We start from the raw sequence: 18,386 nt of genomic DNA, 5'->3' as shown, positions 1-18,386 counted from the left end.
AATATCTTTTCCTTTTTCGCCCTCCTTTTTTCACAAGTACATACAGCATCTTCCATCCATTTTCTGAGCCGCTTCTCCTCACTAGGGTCGCGGGCGTGCTGGAGCCAATCCCAGCTATCATCGGGCAGGAGGCGGGGTACACCCCGAACTGGTTGCCAGCCAATCGCAGGGCACATAGAAACAAACAACCATTCGCACTCACAGTCACACCTACGGGCAAGTTAGAGTCTTCAATTAATGCATGTTTTTGGGATGTGGGAGGAAACCGGAGTGCCCGGAGAAAACCCACGCAGGCACGGGGAGAACATGCAAACTCCACACAGGCGGGGTCGGGGATTGAACCCGGGTCCTCAGAACTGTGAGGCTGACGCTCTAACAAGTCGTCCACTGTGCCGCCGTACAGAATCTTATTTTTTATTTGAATGTATTTTAGATTCTTTATATGAAGTGTTTAGCTTTCCTGCTACGGTCACCTGACCGTGGTCGGGAGACGCAGGGGTTAACTCCCTTCTCTCATTGCACAGCTGAGCTGGGTGGCGGCAACAATAAAGACACAAAGCACCGATTTGCTGCTTTAATGGCTTTATTAGCTCCTCTGCACATTGAACGTCAACGGGTCCTGCGCTAATCGCTACTCTTCCCCAATCGCAGTCACTACACTTGCCACTGTACACACTCGCACCTGCGCGCACTCCTTCCTCCTTCACAGTCCCGCCGGACGATGCCTGCGCAGTCCCGTCTCACTCACACATCGACGCACATCCCCAAACACACTGAGGTTGCTGTCACAATCACGTGGGACAATACCCGTAACAGAAGTATTTCGCCGTAAATTTCGACTTTAACGGTGAAATCCGACTTACGCGGAAATTCGTGTTACGTCGCCAGCGTAGGAACGGAACTCGTTCGTAAATCGAGGACTTCCTGTATATGAATTACAGTGGAACAGACGTGAGGTGCCGACAACTGTCCACTGTTCACTCGTGAAGGCAGCAACAAGCCACTGGATTACAGTTATTGTGCAATAAGTGTGCAGATCAATGCATATGGAGCATGCAGCGGACACATCGCTTAACACAAAAACACGTACTACCCCCACATTGATAACTTTTTCAGAATATTTCAATATGTGCTGGTTATCAGAAGCCAAGAATAATAAAGATGTTTGCTAATGCTTATCTGTGCTAAAACTGCATTTCCGCTTACCTTTAGTCTTTAACATGATAGTGCTTCTCTTGTAGTCTTCTGTAGTGTAAATGTTCCTGATTCCTGCACCAAAATATGAAAATGTAATTAAAATTTACAAACTCCAAAAAAGTAACAAGCAGTACGAGGAGCATAAAAATATGAGGAAAAGACCATGAGTGAACAGAAAGCTGAACTAAATACACAAAGACTAATAAAACGACAAGGCACACCTGAGCTCATTGGAGAAGACATAAGGCGGACACACAAGGTGAAACTATTATGGAGACAATAGACAGACACAAGGGAGTGAAGACAGGAACCAAAATCGCACCAGAAAGCTATAACGATGAAGCTAAACAAAGACAATCAAACTTCTGTGAATCTGTGTAATCTAACAGCTATTTTCTTTTTCTTTCTTTTTATACTCACTCATTCGCACTTTCTGTAATGCCCCAAAATGCTGGCTAAGCACCCTCCTCCTTTTAAGTCGCTATGTTAGCAGAGGAGAAGCTAGCGTTGGCCAGCAGTTGATTGCTGGCCAGCTTGATATTGAACAGCAACATTAATGGAAGATTCCAGTAGAGATTTGAAAGGCAGGTGAGGCTCCTTGTCGGGTTGACATTGGAGAAAGCATGGTGGTAAACTTTTCAAGATGATGCAGAGAAAGGTCAGGATGATTGTTTACAGTGGCGGAATTTAACAGCTGATCAGGTAGTAACGGCTACCAGCTCAATATAAGGTCTGTACCATAAGTGCCCAACTAAAGATAATAATTTGCAATCAGTGTGGCCCCAGTTATTTTGAAAAGGTAACTTAGTTACTTTACTGATTACTTGATCTTAAAAGTAACTTCGTTACTTCATTGATTACTTTGTTTCAAAAGTCACTAAATGAGATTACAAGTAACTTTTTAGTTAATTTCAGCAGCTGCCAAGTGGTAGGAATATCACTTGTCCACAGTCCAAAAAGAGCCTTAGCTTAGCCGTACCCATTACTTGGTGATATATGCCACACAGGTTACAGAATGACGTCATCAACATGAACCAATAACTGAAATATTAGTGGAGTTGAAGTCACATTCAATGAGCTACATTGTGCAGACTTGGCATGCCTAATACAGTAAGTACCTAAACATGTAAACAAGTACACCATTCTCAAGTACATTTGTCAAAAGACTCTTAACTGATAGATAGATAGATAGATAGATATTTGAGTGTGTGTGTGTGTGTGTGTGTGCGCGTGTGCATGCGTGAACGTTCACGTGGCGGTTAGATGCTGGACTTGGGGAAATAGACAGGATTGCCTTAACGATGTTTTAAAAGCATGATTGCGGCCAAAAGTACTCTTTATTTGTATTATAGAGTTGTTGGTAGCGTTTCCTGATTCCTTCCCCCAACAACACATGAGTGCACACACACACACACTTGCTCCCACCATCGTAATATTGATGCAAAGAGCGAGAAAACTTTTGTTCCCGGTTTACGCAGCTGTTTAACTAGCAAAGCTGTGGGCGATTGACGGGCAGAGAAGCACTTACGTGAACATCAGCGGTGCACCGCGTTAATCCAGCTCACGAGGAGTTCAAACTACGAAGTTGAAAGCTTTCACTTTTCATTGTAAATATTATTTAAGATAAGTATTGTAAGTCCTTCAGTGAGTCAGTCATTACCTCCATGACAATTTCTGACTGTGCACTTCAGTTTGAATAATTAACCCACAAGGCTTTGCACGCTTAACATTCCAGTCAAACTATACTTAATGTGTAAATAAAAAAGTGACTACCATCAAATATACTTTTTACTAAGGAAAATAAAAATAATAATGTGACGACAGTGAAGCCGTGCATTTCTTTGCACTTTTGTTTTTTTACGGGTTGGGAAGCAGCGACGCAAGCCAGTGTCTAATCATGACAAATTTACAACCTGTGTCATGGATATAATTTGAAAAAGAAATGTTATTGGTAAAAACAATTATCTTTCATGCATACCTGTTATTAAAGACCCTCTGGCTTTATTACCTGGAAATGAGCCAATAATTTGAATCCAATAATTTCCTGTATGATTGTTTCTTCCTCTGTTGTGTCTCAACTCTCATGAAGGCGCTGACCAGTGCAGTATTGGCCAAATCTTGCGATATTGTGAGAAGTGAACATAATGGTAGAAGGAGAGTTACATGTCCAAAAACTGCACTAAGTCCATTGTTTGGGCTACATTTTGATTTCATCAAGGTGGAAGAATATTTTAACAATATACAGTTTGCAGTCCTGCTATAAAATACAGTAGCAATGCAACTAATTTAGGTCCTTGACCGGATACTATATTACCGCAATTTCTCATGTATAATGCGCACCCATGAATAATACGCACCCCCAAAGTTAAACTCAAAATTCCGGAAAACCCTTCCACCTGTGTATAATGTATTTTTGCAATGCATGATTTTGCTTCTACCCATATGATCAAAACATGAAGTATAATCGGTATTTTGTTACTTTTTTCAAAGAATCATTCTGAAGTTAAGCACTTTATTTGAACATGTAATACTTCTTTTTTATTGACTTGCTCTTATTTTGAAATTCGCACCCCTACTTTTATTTCGTAAAGGAGAAAACACACAGTTATGCTCATATGTTTATTTACCCAGGCATAATTTCGAAGATGGGTGTCACGAGTTGATTCAGACGGGACCCAAGAGCAGGCGGAGGCTGAGAGGTTGTGATGAAAAGTTTATTGAACAAAGGGGTATGGAGATGGTCCTTGAGATATGCCGCCAGGTTGTTGAGGCAGGAAACGTGTGGCTGGCGGTGGCGAGGCCAGGCGGATAGCTTGGCGGCGTGGTGGAAGGAGTCAACTCGCCTAGGGACACGAAGGGAGCACTGAGGAGAAGGAGAAACATAGAGGTCAGAAAAATCACAAGAAGTGGCGTGGCTTACTGGATGCTTGAGAGCCGTTGTACCGCAAGATAGCGTTAATACACCGGCGAGAGTTTCTGGGATCTGGCAGGCTTTATGCAGGTGATGATGAGGGCTGATTGATGACAGGTGTGTGGCCGAGGTGGAGCTGTGAAGAGAGAGAGGGAGTGAGAGAGAGAGGGCAAGAGGAGCGCAAAGCGCCACCAGGCTCCAACAAAAAGGACTGCAGGGCACCGCTCATGACAATGGGTACAATTAAAAAAATAATAATAATTAAAAAAAATAAACCTGAAGGGCCAGGCGAAACACATTTAATTTTATTTTAATGGGATTAAAATTGAACAAACTGTCAAGCATTTCAGAAAAGCATTAAGCATTAAACAAAACATATCCATGAAGAATTGAATGATGGTTGTTGTTCAGTCATCAGTCATATTAAAAAAAAAAATAAAAAAAACACACAGCTCTACATATATGCAGTCATACGTACCCCTGTTATATTGGAATGAAAGTGTAGGCTACACCTTTTTTATAACCTCTAGGTGACGGTGGCATATTAGAATGAAAGTGTACACCTTTCTCGTCACCTCTTGGTGGTGGTGGCATATTGGAATGTGCACCTTTTTCATGACTCTTTTGGCATATCCCACACATGGCTCTATTTCTACAGTCCTTAAAATAGTGGACTTTTCTCAGGCATGCAAAACAATTTATTTTCATGTATGCATTTTTTTATTTTCGTCTGACGACATTTCCATTAGCCTCTTGGATCTGTGATTTTCTCCACAGCAAATACAATTGCCTGTGTTAGAGCTTTCTGATAGCGTTCTCCAGGTCTTTCTTTTTTTCAGCATCTCTTAAATTGATTTCATTAAAGTCATGTTCAGCTGTGGAGCTAGGTGAAACTGGGGTCTTTATAGTAGTAGCAAATGTGTTTGCTTTTGGGTGCTTTATTTCTTTTACTAATATCTCTGTAGAATGTTTTAACGCATATAAGGAAGACACTGGGTTGCATGCTATGCGTGCCTCTATAAAAATGAATGATGCAAAGTTATGAAAGCTTGGATAATCATTACCTTGATCCAGCTGCTCTGTGATGTGACGGTTCCACCTGGATGGCACCCAGTCTGGTAGTTTAACCAGCATTTTCTGGTTCTCTTCGCAGTCATTCAGAACTTGTGAGGCATAGCATTACTACACGTTTGGAGGATATCACTGTATTCTCTCAATTTGACATAGCCTTTCCCACCAATCTTTGGCCATCCATTGAGTTTCTCTCTAAAAGCTCTTTGCACTAAAAAGGAATGACCATACCTGGCATGCAGATGATCCCATGCTTGTTGATAGGCCACTTCATCCTTCATCCAAGATTTAGCCTCCCCTGCTATATATTTTTGTAAGTAGAACAGCCTATCTGGAGGATTTGAGCATCACCTCTCTATAAGTGCTTTGAAGCTTGTGCTCCATTCTGTAAATTTCAAAGGATCACCCCAGAATACAGTAGGTTCTGGAGTTGGAAGACTGGTAAGAGCTAACGATTCCTGTAATGTCTGCACCAAGGGTGTCTAATTTTGCACAATTTGCTGTTCCCGACGTAGGATGAAGTGAGTTGGAGTCGATGGATTTGGATTATTCTCTTTACTGCATACAGGACTACATGTCCCATTCCGTTCTTTTGTGAATGTGAGTGCGAATGGTTTTGTTTTTATGTGCCCTGCGATTGGTTGACGACCGGTTCAAGGTCTACCCCGCCTCCCGCCCGAAGATAGCTGGAATAGGGTCCAGCAGCCCGCGACCCTATTGAGGATAAGCGGTAAAGAAAATGAATGGATGGATGGATGTTTCCTCTTCTTCAAAGACACTTTGCTTTAATGACTTGAATGTCTCTATGATTCTCAAGTTTCTTCAACTGTTGACGAACTTCAATAGCTGCTTCCATGTCAATCTCAGCTGCCTTTGCCACCAGCAGAGCAGCCGTATCTGCCCTCTTAGCTGAAATGCTAAGTGACTCTGAGAGGTGTTCAGAATGATGACAACTGGGTGTAGTGATTTTGGAGTCTGTGGATCCATATATGGATCTAGCATATTCATTATCGAGCTGCATGCACAATCTTGACCTTTCTGCTACAGTATCAGATTCAGCTTCTTCTTTGTTAGATCACTTGCAGTAAGTCTGCTGTCACAGGTGCACACGCATCAACTTTTCTCCGAATTTCTTGACTTGGTGTTGTTTGGCGTCGGATACGGTCATATATCTCGTTTATTTCGCACTCGAGCTTCTCAACTTCATCCTTCATGTCATACATTTCACCTTTGCTTTAACCTTCTGCGACTATCTCTTACATTGTATTTCCACTTTTCATGTTGCCATGAACTTCTTCTCCATTTTGAATTAACTCTTGCTCTTTCAATTCCTGCATTTTAGGCGTTAAATGTCTTTCATGAGAGGATTTTCAGATTTTTTTTTTTTTCTTCAGATGCTTCATTCATATCCTCTTCTTGCTCTGGAACCTTATCATCAAACTGACTATTTGGATTTTCAAACATTTTGAACCTTCAATAATGACAAGCTACAGGAATATAACTGTGGTAATTGGTGGTAAATGCTCAAAATGACAGACTAACACTCTTAATCCTTTAACGCCTGAGTTTATCTTATAATAATCAAATAAATTTGAATCACAGTCTCTATAACACACTATACACAATTCAAACTTACAATGTATTTATTTATAATTTTTTTTACACTTTTTCAAACTCTGAAATAATTTAGTTTGTCATTTATAATGATTGTCCTTTAGTTTATGTTCTATCCACTAACTTCCAGAGGTGCTGCAATCTGCACGTTAACTTGAGGACTCACCTTGTAGCCTGTTGCGACTTCGGGATATGTCCGCCAAATCTTTAGCTGCTGCTGTTTTTTTTTTTTTTCTTCGAAATACCTTAAATATGTTTGAAGATAAGTGCTGAAAACATGCAAAGACAAAACAATTTAGTATTGAATTTTTGAGATATAGCGTGGAAGTGTTTTTTCACCATATCAGTTGTCCACATTTTTGGGCAGTATTAAAAACAAGTCCAAGTACGAATTTGGTCTATCTGGCATTAGTCTCCCACTGAATAAGTACTGAGCATCATTCCAATAGTTACTATTTGACGCAATTGCCAGTTCCTTCATATTAATAACTTGGACCATTTATACCAATATACAGCATGCAGTTAGCCATCAGGCTATGCCAACACCCCGAAAAATGCATCTTCCCTGAAGTGTTATGCGACACGCAGTGCACAGATCGAGGCAATGGCGAACTGGACAGCTACACTGCGAATTGTCCGGCTACTAGCGGCTAGTAGCCGAAGCTGTGCGAGGTGTCGCAGCAGGTGAGGTGGCGGGGTCCACAAGAGGACGGCTGAGTCGGCAGGGCTGTCTCGATCTAGCTTAGGAGCAGGCCAGCCAGCAAGGGAAGTGCGAGCCCAAGCGGGCATGCGTGCCTTCCTCGGCGGCGGAGCCGACACCACGAGCTGGAGGAGCCGTCCGCCTGAACAACGGTGCGAGGCCAGGGGTTCTATCCACCTATCCTTCCTCATTCCTTCCATTCTCAAAATAACATCTTGTAAAGACTGTAACACTACATCCAGTAATGGCAGCTGCAGCAGCTCTGTGGAATGTGAAAAGTAAACAAGATGTGACGCAAATGACAAACGTCTGTGTCAACCAATCAGCATTCGTTAGCACAGTCTACCCCCTCAAGAGTTCCGGGAATGTCCAGAGAAGATCGTAGATGCTTGGAGGAACTAAATACGACCCTGGGGGATCGTTTTGCAGAAACACATGGGGAACTCAAACTACCAGGGTATATACTGTTGGAAGTTCCCGAAAAGGGGCTATTAACCATTCATTTTTACAATAAAGAGGTGATTTATCAACCACCACTTGTCTTAGTTTCATTGTCTAAGAAGACACTATAGTACAGTGCAAAGACACTGTTACAGGAGGGCGTTTGGTGAATTTGCTGACAATGATGATTTAAGGCTGTGTCTTTTCAGATGGGCGTGCACTGATTTTAGTATTTGAGGATAGACTTGCAAATCAATCGATGCATCGACTAGTCGGTTCAACCCATAATATACGCTATGTCTCAATAATCAGATTATGATAAACAGTTGAGCTGTGCAAATTTGAAATAAACATACACATCCCTCTATCTTGGGTGGTGGTAATCAGTATATCTCCTCAACTCTGTCGGGGAAGATGTACATTGTCTGAAAACTGACAACCGATTTTGAGTTACTGCATGTCATAAGCTCTTGTTGCCACCCCTGTGCCACACTTAACCTCTCCCTCAACTCTATCCACGCTAAAGGGGTAAAGCTATTTTGATTTGTTTAATACTGTACTTGTTGTGAGTGGCACAATCACTCGTGAAAATGCACGCTCAGAGGGGCGGGGTTGGAAGGACTGGGGGTGACCAGTAATGTCTGTCACCACCTGCTTTATGCAACAAGGCCACAGGCAGCGCAGCGCCTCGATTTGCATTATTTAAGGAGGTTTTACAGCATGGCAAAAGCCTTGAAAGTTGCTACAAGCTATGATGCTCTGCTAGCTGGATTTCCGGAGCTGTAGTGAAGGCTATTAAATTGGCACACTGCCTGATGTGACGTAGCTGTTGATATGCACCACGAACACAGCTAAAGAGTCCTTAAGTCAGACATTAAAACCAAATTACTGCCAGGATGACATACTGCTGCAGGGAATGAGAGCCTCTGCTTTGTCTTTTTTGCACCTCCTTCTGTGAACTTGAAGGACTCGCTATTTAAACTGGCAGCTTCAAAAATGTGTTAAAGTGAAGATGAGGTACGTTGCTAGTTGTCAGTCAACTTTAGATGACTCACTTGTGTGAAGATGCCTTTTTGTTTCACAGGTGTTGCTGCAGAAATTGCAAGTACTCCTTCCACACAAGGGTATATAATTATATAATGCAGCTGAAGGAGCTCCTCAATCAATACATTTCACAAACAGCAAAGGAGAAATGGGTTGGGGGGGGCCTTACCAACTGCGCCTAAAAATACGAGTGTAACATTTGCTAAATAACACCACAAAACAAAGCCGCTGAATGGCCATTGACCATCTCCTTCACAGCTGACCATTATGAGTTTTGCCACATTTGTCTCTTTTGTTATTGAGTGCACATTTTAAAGGACAAGTTCAAGCCTCAGTCTAGTTTGTCTATTGTTTTTATAGCAGTGTGTGGCAAACATTGTTACCAAATGTGAAACAAGAGTATCTTTGATTCAATAGTTTAAAAAAAACAAAAAACTAAAACATTTTGGCACTGCGTATTTTAAAGGTCAATAGTCACAAGCACATTTTCTGCAAATCATACTATAAATAAATTAAATATATATATATATACATCTATATATATATATATACATATATATATATATATATATATATATATATATATATATATATATATATATATGGCGGCACGGTGGCCGACTGGTTAGAGCGTCAGCCTCACAGTTCTGAGGTGCGGGGTTCAATCCCCGTCCCCGCCTGTGTGGAGTTTGCATGTTCTCCCCGTGCCTGCGTGGGTTTTCTCCGGGCACTCCGGTTTCCTCCCACATCCCAAAAACATGCATTAATTGGAGACTCTAAATTGCCCGTAGGCATGACTGTGAGTGCGAATGGTTGTTTGTTTCGATGTGCCCTGCGATTGGCTGGCAACCAGTTCAGGGTGTACCCCGCCTCCTGCCCGATGACAGCTGGGATAGGCTCCAGCATGCCCGCGACCCTAGTGAGGAGAAGCGGCTCAGAAAATGGATGGATGGATATATATATATATATATATCTATATCTATATATATCTATATATAGATATATCTATCTATCTATCTATATATCTATCACGCCAGTGTGGAGTTTGCATGTTCTCCCCGTGCCTGCATGGGTTTTCTCCCGGCACTCCGGTTTCCTCCCACATCCCAAAAACATGCATTAATTGGAGACTCTAAATTACCCGTAGGGTGTACCCCGCCTCCTGCCCGATGACAGCTGGGATAGGTTCCAGCACGCCCGCGACCCTAGTGAGGAGAAGCGGCTCAGAAAATGGATGGATGGATGTATATATATATCCAGGTTGGATGGTGAACGTTGGTGGACAGCCATTTTCAGGTTTCTCCAGAGATGTTCAATTGGGTTTGAGTCAGGGTTCTGGCTGGGCCATTCAAGAACAGTCACGGAGTTGTTCTGAAGCCACTCCTTCGTTATTTTATCTGTGTGCTTAGGGTCATTGTCTTGTTGGAAGGTGAACCTTCAGCCCAGTCTGAGGTCCTGAGAACTCTGGAGAAGGTTTTCGTCCAAGAGATATCCTGTACTTGGCTGCATTCATCTTTCCTTTGATTGCAACTAGTCGTCCTGTTGCTGCAGCTGACACCCCCACATCATGATGCTGACACCTCCCACATCATGATACTGCCACCATCATGCTTCACTGTTGGGACTGTGTTGGACAGGTGATGAGCAGTGCTTGTTTTTCTCCACACATTTCACTTAGAATTACGGCCAAAAAGTTCTATCTTGGTCTCACGATACCAGAGAATCTTATTTCTCACCATCTTGGAGTCCAAGGCTCTTCTCCCCCGATTGCTCAGTTTGGTTGGATGGCCAGTTCTAGGAAGGGTTCTGGTCATCCCAAACTTCTTCCATTTAAGGATTATGGAGGCCGCTGTGCTCTTAGGAACCTTAAGTGCAGCAGAATTTTTTTTGTAACCTTGGCCAGGTCTGTGCCACAATTCTGTCTCTGAGCTCTTCAGGCAGTTCCTTTGACCTCATGATTCTCATTTGCTTTGACATGCACTGCGATGTAAGGTCTTATATAGACAGGTGTGTGGCTTTCCTAATCAAGTCCAATCAGTATAATCAAACACAGCTGGAGTCCAATGAAGGTGTAGAACCATCTCAAAGATGATCAGAAGAAATGGGCAGCACCCAAGTTAAATATACTAGTGTCACAGCAAAGGGTCTGAATACTTATGGCTGTGTGATATTTCAGTTTTTATTTTTTAATAAATCTACAAAAGTTTCAACAATTCAGTTTTTTTTCTGCCAATATGGGGTGCTGTGTGTCCTTTAATGAGGGGGGGGGGAGGCTGCAATGTAACAAAGAGTGAAAAATTTAAGGGGGACTGAATACTTACTGTACCCACTATAGATAGACAGATAGATAGATATCCATTTTCTTCCGCTTATCCGAGGTCGGGTCGCGGGTCACTAGCTTTAGCAGAGAAGCTTAGACTTCCCTTTCCCCAGCCTTCAGCTCTTCCGGGAGGATCCCGAGGCGTTCCCAGGCCAGCCGTGTCCTGGGTCGTCCCTGGGTCTCCTCCCGGTGGGATATGCCTGGAAAATCTCACCACTGAGGCGTCGAGGAGCCATCCTAATCAGATGCCCGAGCCACCTCATCTGGCTCCTCTCAATGCAGAGGATCAGCGGCTCGACCTTGAGCCCCTCCCAGATGATCTCAAAGGGAGAGCCTGGACACCCTGCAGAGGAAACTCATTTTGGCCGCTTGTATCCGGGATCTTTTTCTTTCGGTCATGACCCACAGCTCGTGACCATAGGTGAGGGTAGGAACATAGATCGACCGGTAAATAGAGAGCTTTGCCTTTCGGCATAGCGCCTTCTTCACCGATACAAAGTCTGCATCACTGCAGACGCTGTACCGATCCGCCTGTCGATCTCCCGTTCCATTCTTCCCTCACTCGAGAACAAGACTCCAAGATATTAGAACTCCTCGACTTGGGGCAGGATTTCATCCCTGACTTGGAGAGGGCTCTCCAACCTTTTCCCAACTGAGGACCATGGTTTCAGATTTGGAGGTGCTGATTCTCATCCCCGCCGCTTCACACTCAGCTGCAAACCACTCCAGTGACAGTTGGAACTCACGCCTTGATGAAGACAACAGAACCACATCATCTGCAAAAAGCAGAGATGCAATACTGACGCCACCAAACCGGACCACCTCTACGCCTCGGCTGCGCCTCGAAATTCTGTCCATAAAAGTTACGAAAATAATCGGTGACAAAGGGCAGCCTTGGCGGAGTCCAACCCTGACCGGAAACGAGTCCGACTTACTGCCAGCAATTTGGACCAAACTCTGACACCGGTCGTACGGGGACCGAACAGCCCGTATCAGGGGGTTCGGTACCCCATACTCACGAAGCAACCCCACAGGACTCCCCGAGGGACACGGTCGAACGCCTTCTCCAAGTCCACAAAACACATGTAGACTGGTTGGGCTAACTCCAATACACCCTCGAGGACCCCGCCGAGGGTGTAGAGCTGGTCCACTGTTCCACGGCCAGGACAAAAACCACAGTGCTCCTCCTGAATCTGAGATTCGACTTCCCGACGGACCCTCCTCTCCAGCACCTCTGAATAGACCTACTATGTCTTCCAAGTGGCCAAGACGTCCACTTTCTCTACTGCAGTTTGGACCAGGTATTTTTTCAAAGCTGGTGTCTGTATAACAGGAGGATTTTATCTGCACAAATGTTTATGAATGGTGGAGCTAGAAACACTAATGTCTATTGATTGGTTGAGAATTGTTTCATCCCTGTTACAAGGCAAATGGAATGCATAAGTGCCTCACTTTATCAGTCCCGAGTCCCTTGTCCTTTTACCCTTGGTTCATATCAATAATGTAGAGGATTCAAAGGCACGGTGCAGACTATACTGCCTACTTCTGACTGAAAGAAACAAAAAAAATTGGTTAATATTTCTCCCGAGAGCGCAGACAGTGAAATGTTAAAAGTTTGTCTGACTTTGGAAGGGATTGGGCACTATGTGGTGGTTAGTGACACAATAAAGTCAAATTCATTATAATGGAACCCCTCCTTGTACCCGCCAGACTGAAATGCAGTATGCAATATAAGGTACGTTGGCTCATTAGTCCTCTCTGAGAGCAGTCTGGCTAATGAGCTAATGTCACCAGAACAGGGTGAGCGAGAACGGCAAGAGGAAAAACAAGGACGAAAACACAAGAAGAAAAACCCCGTGAGCTTTTGTACAAAAATTAACATACATGTTTTAATTTGACAGTCATTGATGTGAGTTATGGATTGTGCTGTGTGAAATGATAGAAGCAAAAGGATTTAAGGTTTAGTGAAGCAGGATTTGTGAAAGCAATTTAGGTTTACCTGTTTGAAGTGTGGCTGTTAAATATTTTATGATACCATAAAATAGGTTATATATTGTCTGTCTACCAATAGATTCGATAAAGATTTCATTTCAAGACTTAATAATTTATGGCCCTATTAACTATGCGGTTGAAATGTGTGTCAAAGGGCTCAGGGGATCGAATGCAGTACATGCAAGTCCACAAAAATAAGCAACATTGACCACAAGCAGTACGGTTAGAAATGTATTCTCAATAAATAATCATTACATTAAAAAAAAATTATTGTATGTGATTAAAGTGCAAAAATTAAATTTTAGTTTCACAGGTCTACAGAGAAGAGTTGAGATCAGAAATATCATAATTAACATCTTGAGGGCCTCCTGAATTGTGCTCAATCATGATTGTGTGATTTCCTTGCTGACTTTGAGTGAAATTTTTGTATTTTGCTGTCTGCTAACCCATCTGCAAAGTGAGCAAATTAGGTGCCGACGTCTCCCTCTGCAAAACTGGGTTAATATGGGGGACGCTGCTTTCTTGCAGATCTTGCAAACATTTGCACTTTTCTTCTCTGGTTCTCTCTAAATTGGACACGCTGGTATTGCAAAACAATTGAAAATGAGTCTAATAAGCAAAAAATAATACAGAACTCCTTTTACAGCACATGATAGAAATTAAAGCAACAATATGCAATACGTTCATCTTAACAGCTGGTGAACTTGGGTGTAATAGGGAAAATTGGGTCTATCGTTGCCATGGCAACCCCACATAACTTAATTTAATGGTTTATAACACAGGTGCACCAGCCAGGACACCCTATGTTGTCTTAGCATACAATGATAACAGTAATGATGCTGGCAATGCTTGGGAGGAGAAATGCAAATGCAAATGCAGCCACATTCAAGCTTCTTTGATTACCATTTGGAGAATGGACTGGTGGTATCCTTCGCAGCCATTCACAATATTGTTGTATAAATCAATGGGAAAAAACTATTCAAACTGTTTTGTTGTGGATCCTCCACAATCACTTCGATTTGATGTGCCTAAGACAGCTCTTTTTTTTTTTTTTTTTAAATGAAATAAAATCAGTCGTCAGTGACAAAAAAAATATTGCAGGGGTCAGAAAAATCGCAAAATATAGCGCCGAAGTTGGTTATTTAGTAACACGGCACACGACACCAGTCACAGAAGATCTAAATATGTTTTTATTTACAAACAGGTCAACAGCAATGGAACAAAACTTTAAGTACAACTTACCAAAACACAAGAAGTAACAGCGGTAAGCCTCACTCAACAGCACCAACACCTCTGCTCGTTCACGTTCATTGTTTCTTATAATTACAACAGGATAATGGTGGAATTAAGAGTTAGATTAACTCTGATAAATCCCCAATGAAGGCCTCTGATTTTTATGCATTTCCATCTCTCAAGGACTGTGCAGGAATTGGCATTTGAGGACGCCGAAAAAAATCAAACGCTGAATCAGTATTTTTGGATTTGAATCACAATGAATCAAATAATAACAAACTACTTACTTTATTCTGAAAAGATTTGCAATGCTGTCATGCCCCATTTACTTAAAATATATATATATAAAATATAGGCTATGTAGGCGGCACGGTGGGAGACTGGTTAGCACATCTGCCTCACAGTTCTGAGGACCGGGGTACAAATCCCGGCCCCGCCTTTGTGTAGTTTGCATGTTCTCCCCGTGCCTGCGTGCGTTTTGTCCAGGCACTCCGGTTTCCTCCCACATCCCCAAAACATGCATGGTAGGTTGATTGGAGACTCTAAATTGCCCATAGGTGTGAATGTGTGTGCGAATGGTTGTTTGTTTATATGTGCCCTGCGATTGGCTGGCGACCAGTTCAGGGTGTACCCGCCTCTCGCCCAAAGATAGCTGGGATAGGCTCCAGCACGCCCACCACCCTTGTGAGGATAAAGCGGTAAAGAAAATGGATGGATAGGCTAGGTAGCCAGCTGGCTAGCTCGAAAGGAGGCAGCTGGTCAAAGGCAGTAAGGATTTATGGCACCGACAGGCACAAAACCAACCTACCTTTGGCCACGGTACGACAAGGTATCCTGGTTAAAGTAAGCCATTTTGAACTAAAAAGAAAAACTTTCAGGAGGGAGAAGCAGACTATTATGTCAAAATAGTACAAGGAGTAACAATTCGATTCGGAAGCGATACGAATACGAATAGCGAATCGGGATTTAGAGGAGGAGTCAGTGTTAAAGATGGTTGGACCTTCAATTTCTGTGAAAATGTGAAATTGCTCATGTTAATATTTAGCCACCTGAGATCAAGATCCTTCAAAAGGTTATAGCATCCTTTTTGTTGAAGATGTTATAACCAGGTCTTTGTGCATTTACCATTGTCCGTTTTTATTCATGGCACTGCCTTGAAAATAAAATACTGTATACTTCATGACTGTATTGGGGACCAATGGAGAAAAAAGGTCCTTTTTGCTACTTTAAAGGCATCGTTTCCATTGCCAGTGTACATAGCAGCACAGATAGCGGCACACTTAGGGAAGGAAATTATGCCTTCAGGAGCTCCTATTAAGATGGTTACTTGGCGGGGCTCAGGAGGAGCGTGATAAAATATTCGGGGAGGAAGATTTTCACAACAAGAGTCCAGACTCAAGGGCATGAATAAATTACAGGTATAATTAAAGGAAATATCAAATGGCTTCTATATGGAGCTATAATAACAACATCCTGCTTACGTAAAAGGCTCATTAGTCTGAGATGAAGATGATCAATGGAGGTTGCGTCAGAGTCCCAGTGTACTGAGGGTCTGTGGGACATACAATAACACATTGTAAATCCAACAACTGTTACTGACTTGTGTAGAGGAGACAGTCATACACAAAAGGGCAACGAGCTGGTGATAGTAAAAAGACAAGGGATTTAGAGATGTGTCTTAGAGAAGCTCAGAAAAGGATGAGGAGGACAGTTGTTGATAAAGTGAGTGACAAGGAATGGGGAGCTTTTTTAAAAAACAATTTAGTCATGGGGAAATAAGTTGTTCCACCCAAAATTGTCAGCACAAGCTTATCAAAAACAGTGAACCGTGAGCTTTCTGCAACTCAGTATTCTTTTTAGGGTAGGGACTTTGAAACTGTAATCAATTGAGGTGAAGTATATTTTCCTTACATAGTTCATCAAGACATATGTTCCACAGGGGATTTAGAGTCAAAGAACACCCTGCATTCATCCTCTATTCTGATAAAGGAAAAAATAGGGATTCAAAATAAAAGGGGGAAATATAGAAAATCTCAGGACAAGAGCAAGCAGAAGAATATTGCAGGAGGAAAAGCAGCAGTGATGGAGATATCTATTTAGAGTGTTCACGGCATAAATAAACCACTTTCGCAGCAGATATTTTGCAGCCCTAAGGGGGGCACAAATGAACCCTATGGGGGGCACAGGCCAGTGCAAACTGTAGGCCGGTCCGAAGAGCAAGGAGAAGAATATTGCAGGAGGAAAAGCAGTAGGGATAGAGATATCTATTTAGAGTGTTTACGGCATAATTAAACCACTTTCGCAGGAGATATTTTGCAGCCTTATGGGGGGCACAAATGCAGCCCTATGGGGGGCACAGGCCAGTGCAAACTGTAGGCCGGTCTGAAGCCCGGATAAATGCAGAGGGTTGCGTCAGGAAGGGCATCCGGCTTAAAACTTTTCCAAACAAATATGAGCGTGCATCCAAAGAATTCCATACCGGATCGGCCGTGGCCCGGATTAACAACGTCCGCCACCAGTGCCGTCAACCTGCAGGGCGCCGGTGGAAATTCAGCTACTGTGGGTCGAAGTCGAAGAAGAAGAAGAGGTGGAAAGTGGGTTCTTCGGCAGAAAGAGAAGAGGAAAGCACAGAGCCTAGAACTGAATGTGGGGACTTTGAATGTTGGGACTATGACAGGAAAATCTCGGGATTTCATTGACATGATGATTAGGAGAAAGATTGATATATTGCGTGTCCAGGAGACCAGGTGGAAAGGCAGTAAGGCTAGAAGTTTAGGGGCAGGGTTTAAATTATTTTACCATGGTGTAGATGGGAAGAGAAATGGAGTCGGGGTTGTTTTAAAAGAAGAGCTGGCTAAGAATGTCTTGGAGGTGAAAAGAGTATCAGATCGAGTGATGAGGCTGAAACTTGAAATTGAGGCTGTTATGTATAATGTGATTAGTGGCTATGCCCCACAGGTAGAATGTGACCTAGAGGTGAAAGAGAAATTCTGGAGCTAGACGAAGTAGTTCTGAGCATGCCAGACAGAGAAAGAGTCGTGATTGGTGCAGATTGTAATGGACATGTTGGTGAAGGAAATAGGGGTGATGAAGAAGTGATGGGTAAGTACGACATCCCGAAAAGGAACTTGGAATGATGCAAATGGCTGTAGTGAACACTTTTTTCCAGAGGAGGCAGGAACATAGGGTGATCTACAAGAGCGGAGGTAGAAGCACCCAGGTGGATTACATTTTGTGCAGACGATGTAATCTGAAGGAGGTTACCGACTGTAAGGTTGTGGTAGGGGAGAGTGTGGCTAGACAGTATAGGATGGTGGTGTGTAAGATGACTCTAGTGGTGGGGAGGAAGATTAGGAAGACAAAGGCAGAGCAGAGAAGCATGTGGTGGAAGCTGAGACAGGACGAGTGTTGTGCAGCTTTTCGGGAAGAGGTGAGACAGGCTCTCGGTGGACAGGAGGAGAAGACTGGACCACTGCAGCCAAGGTGATCAGAGAGGCAGGCAGGAGAGTACTTGGTGTATCTTCTGGCAGGAAAGGAGAGAAGGAGACTTGGTGGTGGAACCTCACAGTACAGGAAATAATACAAGGAAAAAGGTTAGCTAAGAGGAAGTGGGACACTAAGAAGACAGAGTAGAGGCGAAAGAAATACATTGAGAAGCGACATAGGGCAAAGGTAGAGGTTGCAAAGGCCAAACAAGAGGCATATGATGACATGTATGCCAGGTTGGACACTAAAGAAGGGGAAAAGGATCTATACAGGTTGGTCAGTGTTGGATTTATCTCACCCAACACCAATATAAATGCACAAAAGGAATGAAGACGCTGGTTTCTCTTTCTCATGAGGAGGGCGTATGGGAGATTGTT

At 43.0% G+C, this 18,386-nt stretch overlaps 1 protein-coding gene and 1 long non-coding RNA gene across 2 annotated transcripts in view; one reads left to right on the top strand and one right to left on the bottom strand.

Annotated features, from left to right (window-relative positions):
* Window positions 1-18,386, top strand: part of LOC133482272 (contactin-3-like) — a 156,380-nt gene that overhangs the window by 37,154 nt on the left and 100,840 nt on the right. The gene's annotated exons all lie outside the window — the stretch shown is intronic.
* On the bottom strand, window positions 3,898-7,891 carry LOC133482294 (uncharacterized). Its single transcript, XR_009789748.1, has 3 exons — window positions 5,173-7,891; window positions 4,141-4,244; window positions 3,898-4,060 (listed from the first exon to the last, which is right to left on the bottom strand). It is a non-coding gene; the product is annotated as an uncharacterized LOC133482294 (long non-coding RNA).

This window comes from Phyllopteryx taeniolatus, chromosome 1, assembly GCF_024500385.1.
Source record: "Phyllopteryx taeniolatus isolate TA_2022b chromosome 1, UOR_Ptae_1.2, whole genome shotgun sequence".
In the NCBI taxonomy this organism is placed as follows: Eukaryota; Metazoa; Chordata; class Actinopteri; order Syngnathiformes; family Syngnathidae; genus Phyllopteryx; species Phyllopteryx taeniolatus.
This window is presented reverse-complemented; position numbering and strand designations above follow the sequence as displayed.